The sequence below is a fragment of the Malurus melanocephalus genome, unplaced genomic scaffold, assembly GCF_030028575.1.
Source record: "Malurus melanocephalus ecotype Western Australia unplaced genomic scaffold, MMel_1.1 scaffold_14, whole genome shotgun sequence".
NCBI classification, from domain to species: Eukaryota; Metazoa; Chordata; class Aves; order Passeriformes; family Maluridae; genus Malurus; species Malurus melanocephalus.
Window position 1 is genome coordinate 1 of NW_026623246.1, and position 12,344 is coordinate 12,344.

At 41.1% G+C, this 12,344-nt stretch overlaps 1 long non-coding RNA gene across 1 annotated transcript in view; it reads right to left on the minus strand.

The window, feature by feature from the left end:
- Positions 1-345: 345 nt before the first annotated feature.
- LOC130583573 (uncharacterized) overlaps positions 346-12,344 on the minus strand; it is a 68,794-nt gene continuing 56,795 nt past the window's right edge. The window contains exon 4 of the long non-coding RNA XR_008966437.1: positions 346-405. This is a non-coding gene — a long non-coding RNA (uncharacterized LOC130583573). The remainder of the gene's footprint in view (positions 406-12,344) is intronic.

Consider the following 12,344-nt stretch of genomic DNA (forward strand, 5'->3'; position numbering starts at 1 on the left):
AAATCATTATAGCAACAAGAAAAGAACACAAATTCCAAATGATTCATTGGCTTTGTTTTTATTTTTGCAGAATAGGATGTTTTCAGCTACTTCTACTCTATAATAAATTACCTTAAAAGAATACCTGGCCACTGCCATAAGTCCTCAGTTTAGGAAAAAAAAAAAAGGGAATTCTGAAGATTGTTGAGTACTTAATTGGTGACAATCTAGCAGGAAAATAAACTGCTCTTATTTTACTATATACATATATTATTAAGAATAACTTGATTTTGCTTAAAACAGTAATAAACAAAGGTCAGTAAAAACAAAACAGCAGACTTACTGTAATCCATGGCATGTTGACAAGGCAACATATGATACAGGATTTCCTCGTATTTTTCCCTGATAATAGCAATGTTCTCCTCCCTGAAATTGGAAATTGAGACTGTAAATCCACGGGACATCCCACAGTGTCACACTCCATCCAGTCAAAGGCTTTTTTTTCATAAACACATTGCCAAGTCATTGGCATGGCACCAAGAATTGACTGTTGCTCATAAGGATGTTCACCCCATCATCTTTGAGCCACGGTTTGATACTCAAACACCATCATCTTGACACTCGACACCAAATGGTGTGTTTCACAATTTCAGTATGGAATCCCTGACATCCTGACAAGGATTTCAGAGATAAATTACTCCAGAAGTGCTCATCCTTCTTCATTAACTAGAAAAAGAGATGGAAGCAGGGGCTCAGACTCAACATCTGCTCTGCATATGACTACATAAGACAAGATGAACTCTGCTCTGAGGGTGAGGCAATTTCCTTTCTCTTAGGAGAAAGGTATGCTTACCAAATAATAATAATCCTTGATTGGAAAAAAAGACTGAATCAGAAGTAATCATGAGTGCTGCAAAACAAATGAAACTAAGAAAAACTAAGTAGCAATGGAATACAATCAAAATGAATATTTGCCTCTTCTCTTCTGCAAATAAAATGTATACATTTCAACTAAAATCCAGCAGATTTGACTCAAAAAAATTCCACCCTTGGTCTCACTGATAGGGATGTAAGCCCTACTGCACTTGTAATAAATGTATTCAGTATTGCACAATGTCAATTTTGTATGCAAAATTAGAAACACAATTCAAACATTCCTTAAATTCTCACTGCCATCTACTCTTCAGAAAAACTTCCCTATTAGTGCCTTGCCAAATTCAGCTGTGTTGTAATGCACTAACATTGGTTAAAGGACTATGAAGGAGGTTTTCAGGGCTTTTCTTTTTTTTTTTTAAATAGCATTTATTTGCAAATACTTGTTCCAGCAAATGTATGAATAATCTACGTAGCCTAATGCACCCAGCCCTGTGAATATTTATGTCCATTTACTGCAGGGAGGGAAAGGCATTACAATTACAGCTTTTTCAGAAGCCAGCAGTCTCTTACATCACACACAGCAGTCATTTTGGACACTTGACATTAAATACTGCTGGATTTTATTTTACAAATATGAAAAAGAATAATCAAAATCAGGCTAAAGATAAGAAAATACATAGGACATGTTGTTAGTTTTCTGTTTTGATCAGGAAATCCTGTTCTGTTTTCTACAAAATGTGGAAACTATTGTTGAAATCAGCTATGAAATATGGGTGCCTCTGGTTTGTGGTGCACTGTAAGACAGCACAGGAGCCTGTTTGTCAGAGCATGGCTGCTCACAGGGAAACACACTCGACCAGCCTGGTCAATGGAAATCATTCTTTGCTCCTCAAGTTATTTTCTGCAGTGCAGCACACCTGGGGCAGGTCCCACTGCCACAACCAGCAACATCAGCAGTGCTGAGGAGAAATGCAGCCCCTGACCCCACACTGTGGCTCTGACACTCCTTGCCAGGCTGGCTGCTTCACTCTGCAAGACAATCCCTGTGGTGTATTACCTTCCATCAGCAGTGTTACACCTTTCCCCCCACCCAGTTTCTCCCAACCTCATTATTTCCTTTCTTTCACACACCATTTTTCCTTCCACTTGCTGCAGTGACTGCCCATCCACCTCGGGGTCTGTCCTTGGAGCAGACACAGGACACTGTCACCAGACTGATGTGGCCAGTCCCCACCCCTGTGCTGCCCACACGGGCACCTCTCTGATGGTTTTCTGAAGGGAAACTGGTGCCACACAGGCAATGTTTGACTCCCTGTCTCACCTTGGGAAGGAGCTCTGGAGCTGACCATACCAGGCTACAACAAAGTGTATGACCCATCACCCTTGGACCAGCATTTCTCAGCACTATTGCGCATTTGGGGCACAGATCAAGTATCAGTGAGGAGATGGTTTTAATTTTTGCTTCCTCATGTACATTGTAGCCACCTGTATTAAGTTAATTTAATTTCAGAGAGACTGCATCCTACTTGGTTTTTCCTGAAAACTTGGCTCATTTTCTCCTCCTTTCCTACACCTATTCAGTTCCTATACCTTAGCTACTTTAAGCTCTCTTCACTTGAGATTTTCTTTCTTTCAGTCTGTGGGGTGTTCCCCACTACAGGATCATGGGATTGCTTAAGGATTTCAGGTCCTTTTGGAATACGTGAATAAGAAGTAAACAAAGAGACACTCCAGTAAGCAAATAGCAAAACTAACCTCAAACTACATGGATGACCTAAAACCTTATGAGCAATGAAATACTCTCTAAAGTGTACCCTTGAAGTGGTATTCCTGTAAAAGATATAACTGGAATAAGTGCGTGAATGTGGGAATAATACCCAAAAAGACTATCAGTAGGGAGTTGTACAGACTTCTAGCTGTGGAAGGAATTTGGAGTAATTACACAAATTGGTTTGTTCTCAGAAAATGTAGTTAATATGTACCAGAAATAGAATCTCAGGCTCCATTAGTTTGCAAAACCATGTCTTTGCAACCAGGAGGAACATTTTTTCATACTAAGAATCCAGTCTGTGGCTCAAAAGTGTGTTTTGATCTTCCTAATGAGAATCAAATAAATGCCCCATGACAGTACCTCCAAATTAATTTATTCTATAATAAATCCATGGGAAAAAAATTATGCATACAGATCTAGAAAAGAAAAATATAAGAAAAACAGTTCTAAATTCTTGTTTGGGAGAAATACAACTCAGAAACACAAATTCTATTTTAATTAGTCAAATTAATTCAACTCAACAATCTACTAGAGTCCATAGTAATTCTGGTGGAGATAGAAACACAGMTCTGATCTCATTCTCAGGGACCAAWTCTTATCACTACAAAACATTCATTTCTACATGATAACATCTGGGAGATATTTTTTATGTACTTACTTATGTTCCTATCACTATAACATACGTCACTTCACACCTGTTCATAAAATTAACTTAAGCTAATAAAATTTATTTCCATTTCTTTAAATGAAGGTAGATTTTTCTCTGAGTACTTCATGCAAGAGATTATCGCAGCTGGTTAGAGCATGGTGCTAATAACACCAAGGTTGCAGGTTTTATGCCAGTATGGGTACTTAAAGCAACAAAATTCTGAGAACAGAAATGTTCAAGAAATCACTGGATGTGGCCCCCAGTGCTATGGTTTAGTTGGCATGGTGGCATTTGGTCAAAGGTTGCACTGAATGAACCTGGAGGTCATTTCCAACCTTAATGGGTCTATGACTGTCTGGTTCTGTACTGAGAGTCAGAGCACACGAAGGGACTCTACAGGTCACTTTTTCTTTGGAGCATGTGTAACATAAGAAATTTACTGTTGTCACCTCACTATAGCGATGAAGCTGAAACTGTGCTGGGTTTGACCTGTACTAAAGCTGTTTTATTGCAGGTGCTGCAATAAATACACTGCACTAGAGGAGAAATTGCAGTTTGTGGAAGATCTAAGACCACCAAAAGACTAAACATAATCATCATATCTACCTTTACTCTGCTCTTGGAAACACTGCCTGGAGGACTCGGGTTGTCTCTCTTACCTACTGGTATCTGTAGCAGTGAGACAAAAGCTGAAAAAAAACCCCTTTCTTTTTTCCTAAAAATATTCTGGTCCTGTATGAAAATTAAAACTTCCCTTAAGAGCTGAAATTAGCACCAACAACAGTCCAGCTGAGAACATCAAGGGTGTTTTGTGAAGAGCTATTGGCTTCCTGTAGCTAATGGAGCCTCTCTCTGCTCTCTCAAAAGCAGTAATTGCTCATCTCAGCAAGTCAAACCTCCACACTGGCCTTGGTCAGCTACTGGGGATGGCTCAGTGTAAGATCAGAGGAAACCAGATCTCTCTTCTAACATCTGCCAGACATAACTGTGAGAAGCACATTTACCCATTTCTGCTCTAAAACTGAACCTGGTCACTCTAGTGTCTGGGAGAAAATTAGGATAAATGTCATCTCCTATGAGACATGGTCAGCCTGGTGACAATGGCAGTGACACAAACTTGCAACACACCCAGGCACACCCTCATGCCATATCCAAAGGCAGGTTAATGCTCCAGCAGAGAAAAGCTCAACATTTTTGCCTCCACAAGGCACACATCCACGTTTCATGCTGTGGTTTGCACCATGCTAGACAAATTCTCTGCCAATGCCCATAACACTTTTTTGTCCATTTCCTTGGATGATTAAGTTATCCTTCTTGCATGAACCTTCTCAGCACAACGGACAACCCAGTGGCAATGTTCAAGGGCAGTACAGAAAATACATATTTTTCACAAGAAATATGATTATTGATTTGGGGTGCCAAAAATGTAATAACATCAAAAAAAAAATAAAAATAAAAAAAGGACCCTAGGGTCAATTAAAACAAGTTAATCATTATGATAGTGGCCAGTTCATGAGACAGTCTTCATCTTGACGCTTAAGTTGGCTAATTATAGCAAAATCCTGAATTAGGGGTATTTGCCCTGCAAACTGCTACAGCTCATCTTTACCAAGTGCAACCCTTTTGCCCATGTCAGTACAAGATTTCATGCAGCCTGTCAGGTAGGTAGTGTGGCAAAGATATTAAAAGATTTTAAGACAGATGTCAGCAACGCAAGTAAAATCCATCCCCATTTTTATCCTTTAAGGTAGTTTGTCCCTGCTTTGGGAGGCACCAGCTGCTGAGCAGACACAAAAGACATGAAAAACACATTAACCAACACTCATAATGAAGGGTGGAATAAGTAAAGCAAAAGAACAGCCCCGACAGTCATTAATGGCAGCAGTTCACTCTTCTCTGCAGTCACAGTGCAGAAAGCATCTGCTGACCATACACTGGCAGGGTTTGTTATTCGCCTCACAGACACCATGACCTTCCCAGGGGAGGAAAATAAAGATGCACATTCATCTGCTCTCTACACTGGATCTCCAAGTAAGCCGTTTTCTGCAGTAAAATTCATGCGACACTCGGGCACTGACCCTAAAATTAATACCTTCCTTCTCCTACATGTTCCTCTTTTAACACTCATTTATCCAAAGGAAAGGAGATTGCTGGTCTAATTCACATCCTAGTAACATATCTCCCTCTTTCCTTGCAGCAGAAGGCTCCCAAAAGGCCAGCTAAGGCTCAAGCCACCATTCTGTGAATGCCAGATAATGATTAGCAGCCAGATAACGATTAGCTGAAAGAACTACCCTTTGTGGAGCCACCAGTAGCAAAACTGCATAAACTAAGGCTGCACGAGCAACAGCAACAGGAGAAGAAAATGAACCCTCGCTCACTGACTTCCGTGACAGAAAATAACTTGTTACGAATGGGTTTCTATATGTAAACAGAAAAGTCAAAATGGCACTTTGACCTGTGTAACTGCAAGGAGAGAAAACATTCTTTAATTGACATGTACTTCAGCAATTGGCAGGGGCCCTGCTGTGGGGCTTTGCTGAGCCCTGGGCTCATCTTTCACTCATCTCAGTAACAACTCCAGGGACCTGGCACCACCTCTTTGCAGAGTTGTCTCTGGACTGCAGATGCCTGAAAGCCAAATGCTCTGAAAATGTGAACGGTGCCTTCCCTTTGTAGGAGGATGGCTGGCACAAGTACTCAGATAACTCAGAGCCGACACGCTGTAGTGACATTAGGTTATAATGCTGTTTCAGATCCCAAAATCACAGATATGGATTCCAAAATTAGGATAAAGCACAGCCGCTTCCAAGCCTTTCCACGACATGCCCATGTTTAAAGACTGTTGGCAGCACTCTTAACAAACAGAGCCACACATGTACGTGACAGGATCCTGCGCGCAGGCGACGCGCTCCAACTGCCATCGGTGACTCACGGCAGGAGCCTTCAGCAGATGGCACAAGATATCAGCCCAGCTTCCCGGTTCAGAGGCCAAACGAGGGCTGTGTTTACTGCCCAGCAGCTATGAGAGAAGATGCTCCACGATCATAGCTGCAGGGTGTGGACTGAGAGCTCATGCCAACGCAACACCATCTGCTCTGGGAGCTGCCTTGGCATCTGCTTGGGAAACAGCCTCTTGACTTACCTTGACTTACCTTGGTGTTATGGAAAATTATTTTTATTATCAGCTGCCTGACAAAGACAAGGCAGAGAAGAACAGGTTACCTCTTCCTGCCTGTTCTGCTGTTGTCTTTAAGATAGCCCTCGTAGCAGTGGCTAATGTCTCTTAGTCATGGCATAAAAGCCATTTTAGTGACAGTCATTTTGCCCCATCCCTGCATGCCTATTTCAGGGAAATGGAAGTGAACATTTTAAGGGATGATATGAAAATTCCTTGTAATGTATCCATTCTGATGTGCCACATGAGTTCATCAGCCTACCCCAAATCTGAAGCCAAGGTAAAAGAATGTGATTTACAAGATTACTATAAACACAACACAACACCTACGTGGATACCAATCAGTCAACAGGACATAAAGTTCTGAGGAAAACAGAAAACAATACCACTCTGATATCCTTATTGGCTCATTATTTCTGAATGACAGAACTTTCTCTTTAAGTGAAAATTCACAGAGCTCGAGGCTGTGTCTAGAAACATTAACCTATTGTTTATAATACAGCACCAGTTTGGTATCCATAGGGAACAACAGACAAGTCTAGGCAAAGCTATTTACAGAAGTCAAGACGAAGAAAGTAAAGATGTCAAGCTAAAGCACACTGAAGCCTTGCATGGAAGCGCTCCTTCAGAAGTACAGCAGCTTCTGTTTGCTTAGCTTAATTCTCCCTCAAAGGGATTAAGTTAAACCCAAAAAGATAATTTTATTTTTTAATAAGAATATCTACAAAGTGATTTTATGTTCTTTAATGTTATAGCAGTAATTAATTTCTCTTAGCCATACTCGGTTCTTGTATGGTCTGAGATCACAGAACACTTGGTTGCTGCCACTCTCTATGTTTGCTGTATGTTGCAGCTCATGGAAAATAACTCATGGGGTGTACCAGGTCAGGCAAGACTTTTCTGCAGTTCAAGCAGATTCAAGCTGCCCTCTTTGTGGAACACATTCCTGCAGCAGAATGCTCAAGAGGTGACCCCTGATGGTCACAGAGTTGCTTGACTTCTCACTTGAGCAGAACCACCCACCAGCACTGGGGTCCACACTTGCAGCAAAATTTTTAAGCTCTGGAAGACTTCCAGCTTCTGACAATTTTTTCCCCTGCAGGACTAGTTAAACCCACAGGATTTTCTTTTTTTTATGTCACAAAGAAAAGGGAGACAAGATAATTAAACCTGCAAAATCCTACATGAATCATGATATGGGATTCATTCTAGTGTAGCATATTCAAAACCATGACCTGGGAATGACTCCTAATAAGGAAAGCTGCTACTTTTAACTTTCTTCTTCTTAGTGGCAGGATGTATGTAGAAAGTAAGTTAGCAATAGCAGGGAGGAAAATCAGATGATAGAAATAAAAAACCTATTGTAAATGTACATTAAAAGTGATAGACTGCAGGATCATTAGGTCAGGCAAATGAATTATATATGAGGGCTGATTATATTGCCCCGGTATCCCACAGAGGATACTATGCTTTTTAAACCCCAAAGGGTTTGCCTCAAGAATTCAAATAATGCTACAGCAGGAAAGTGAGGTATTTATCAATTGACTATTGACTCAATATGACAGCATGACATTGCTAGAAAAAAAAAAGAAAAAGAAAAAAAAAAGATGTCCACAGTAACTGAAAACAGACAGAAATTAAAAAATTTTGTCAACTCTTCATCAAGACGCATACAATAACATTAATTCCAGTCAAAACCTACAGGAAGTAATTTGACCGGTATATTTTGAGACAACAGTTTGCTTCCATCCTGCCATTCCCTGTTCCACAACTACACTCTAATCCTCCCGTTCTTGTGGAACTTTCAATTTAAGAACTTYCATTGTACAGTAAAAACACCTATAATTAGTCCCTAATTGCAAGAAGCAAGAATTGCCGTTYGTTCTATTCAGTTTTTATTTATTCCATTGGTCACAGATACTCAGTTCTCCAGCTGATCCTTCTGTGCCCTGCAATGCTTCTCAGTTTTGCACTGTTGGCAAACTTCATTAACATATACATCCTTTTTTTAAAATATAAGTCATTAATGAAAACATGTGATGAGAGCACTCTGAAGATCAATCATGCAAGAACCCCTTGCTAAACTGTGTCAGACTCAGAGACTCCCTATCAGCTCTTCTTCAGCTAGTTTACTGSTATCACTAAAAAGTAGATTATGGCCTAGATTTATTAATAATTTGCCATGAGGCAAGCTGAGCTCTGTTGAGGGCATAAGAGAGAGAATATCTGATGACATTACAGGAACCCTTATTCAAAGTTTTCTCTCAAACAAGCCACAGAGAGATTTTTCTGATACCAACAACTCCTCTAGTCTCTGGACACAGCCAAAAAAGCTCTGCCAGAAACAGGCATATAGAATTCCTGCATTATTGATGATCTGCTCCTTTTCAGTTTTCATCACCAGGTTGTGCAAGTTTCAGGAATTAACACACAGAGCTCCCCACCAGCCCCAGGCTCCCAGGGCTGAGTCCTGCACTCCCATCCCATTCTCTGCCAGCCCAACTGGCACTCTGCTTTTCAAGGGAAAACTTAATTCCTTACAGGAAAGCCTGCTTTAGCATACACGCTTTTCTGGCAATTGAAACACCTTCCTCTTTGATTACAAAACTGTGAGTTACCAAAAACTGAGCAAAAATAAGAGATTATTCGCAGACAGCAGATGCCCTAACTGGAAGATGGTGGCAGAAGCACTTTGCTGTAAGACTGGAAACACAGCAGTCAATTGTTAAAATTATCTGTTCACTGGTTGTTTATTCTGGCTGCACCACAAATCATTGTAGACTTGTTTTCTGACTGGGGATCTGAATTATTTTCATTGTTTAATTTTTTTTAGAAAGCAATTTTCTAAGATCTTGTAGATTTGTCCAATGTTTTGGGGAAATACAAGCAGAAGTAATTTTTTCGACACACTCTGGAGAGGAAAACTGAAACATTTTATTGAGAAAATATCACTGAATAGATATCAGTTGTTCCTTCYGAGGGAGAAAAATCCAGCAATGTGAATTACTCAGCACTATAGCTGTTTTTTGCCTTTCATCTTACTGACAGCATCAGTGACAGAATGGCATCCAAAAAAAGGAGGGAGAGARAGAGATAAAAGGACACAGAGATATACTGCAACAACACCAGGTATACATAGGTTGAGTATTGATGCACTGTGAGAATAGGATGATCTGGAATGACACAATCAGGAAAAGGCAATGCCAAGAAGGGTTTTTCTCTTTCTTATTAATTGATTATTCTCTTTGCTACCAGAGGGAATTTAGGCCAACACTGCTGCTTTCCTAGTAGTTAGAGATATGATGTACAGTAAAGGGGGGTGTGGGGGAAAACACTGAAATAATTCAAACTCTACCTCCTTTTGTTTTTCTTAGGCATGGTACACTGCTGCTGGTTTAATAAAAATGTCTTAGGTGCTGCCTAACTGTGCCAAATTAACAAGAAGTCCCTCCTCTGCAGCAGCTAAATTCTGGCACCCTGCAAAAACATGTGTAACATGTTCCACCTTCACAATGGTCTAACRTATTAATAATTATGCAGAAATCAAATTTAATGTAACTTCCTATTATGAAAAAGGTGTGTTAAACTGAGGACTCTTCTCACAGTAAAAATGCCTTTGCTACCTAAAAATGGTATTTTTAATGATATGAATGCTCCTCCCTTCCCCTGCCCCCCTCTCCAAAGCATCCTCAGTGGATGCAGAAGATCCATATGTACTTTACAGCACAGGAAGTTTTCCTGGGAGGGAAGGAGAGGGGGAGGARTGGCAGAAGTACTTATCAACTCCACATGGCAGATGAGCCAAGGCAGGATCCGCTTCCCAGACACATCCACGCCTGTAACACTCCCGAGCTGCTGGGTGTAGGTACAGCTGCCTTCACACCGCCACTCCCAGCTCCTGTCCTCTCCCATATCACCATGGCTTTTCATATCACGCCAGCAGCACTGGCAATTCACGTGTCTCCTTGCACGCAGAAATGCAAGGGGCAATATGAACACAGCTCAAAACACCCTCTCCAGTAGGATCAAGGACAGAGGAGACCAGTTTGCTGTAAAAACTTGCTCAAAGCCTGCAGCTGGCAGCGGATGGCAGAGGGATGTTTTCCTTCTGTCACCATTTCTCCCACCAAAGCAGTGAGAGGCGTTGCCAGGCCGCCTCTGTCTCTGCCTACAGCCCAAGACAAACTGCACAGAGGTGGGTGAGGAGCAGCATGTTGAGGCAACTGAGAGAAACCTGGCCCCTTTCTGAAATACCTCTTCAGCTTCTGCTTAAGAATATGCTGCACAGMAGAGTGCATATTTTGTGATTTATTSAAGTTGCACCCTTTTACTAGCTATTTTTAAATAAGTATCTAAGCAGTCTGCACAATCCCTAAAATCTGGTATAATAATTATGTTACCAGCTATGGTAAACAATTCCCATAGTGATCAAAGGTAATAAATCACCATTGTGGAAATTTATTGTAGTTGCAGTAAGATTTTCAAAACATCTGATAGAAAACCAGAGCTCAGTTTCTCAAACGCAAAACAGATACTGCCAGTCTGTTCAGAAATGGTTCGACACAGAGCTCTCCAGCGCACTTACTGCTGCTCTGAAAAACTGACTGGTCAGGGGGACATGATTTGTTTTTAAGCAGTACTGAAATCAACTTCACTCAGTGTCTGGTATTAAAATTTACTTGGTAGCCTGTACTTTTCCAGAAACCTTTAGATATCTGAACTTTTATGAAAATGTTCCCATGACTGTGGCCACCAGGCTCTTCTGACATTTCATCAGAGCAGCTGCTTCCCTCMCTGTCAATCCCACACACTCAGATGCAACAAAGCCAGGAAAATATTTACATCCTCTTTCCTAGCATGCTTCCACATGACTGCTGCCTGCAGAACTCCTGGAGCAGTGGAGTAGAAGGGGGCAGAAGAGCCCACCTGTATGGCCCAGCCTCCCCTGCACCCCTACCCCATGGGTACACCAGGGAAACCCAACAGTGGAGCAGCAGCCCCTCTCTGCAGCACAGCCTTTGCAGCCCCTTTCACTCCCAGGTCAGCTCACTCAAGCATCAGGCTCAATGCAGCAATGCCAGCTCTCTATTAAAGCAGATTTGAGAGCACTAAGCCAGGCAGTGACACCATCCCTGAAGGTACAGCCTGACCCCGGCTCAGCATCTAAATGAAGGGGAAATAATCTCTGGGACCCTTGAGGCTGGGAGCTGTTTTATCCAGAACATTTTTTGACCCCTGATCCTCCCATCACTTCCCCATTCAATTAAACAGTACTCAGATGTGAACAGCCACTGATTTCAAACATTTCCTTGCTTGATYAAGGCTTGCTCATCAGGAACAATTCAGTGACGAGGCTTGAATGGATTAACTTAGCTAACTTGCATATACACCTTAATGCAGACAAATGGGTTGTTTTGTTCTTACTAATATCAGCTATTATCTTTAACTCTGCTTTGACTCATATTCTGAATCTCAGTCAAGCAAGACTTCTTGACTGCAGAGCAGAGCTGAGAAATTAGTCTTTGCAATTTAATGGAACACATATGTGTTTGCCTCAGTTTGATAATGTATGCAGACTATTATCTTGACAATAGTGGAAGAGCAGATTTCCTATTTGCAAATGACAGAAGGGAATAAACCAAAGGAAACATGGATCTTCATCTACCCACTGGATAAAGGACTGCTTTGCCCATTTCCATTTCCATTTCCATTTCCATTTCCACTCTCATGCTGCAGAGGCTAGTGCATTTGTTTCAAGGCATTTATGTGATCTCAGATTTAGTAAAACGATTTGGGGGATTTCTTCTAATAAAATGTAAACTTTGAACGAACTTTTATGCGGTGTTTACCTAATAAGCAAATTTAGAGTTTCCATTTTGTACCATATATAA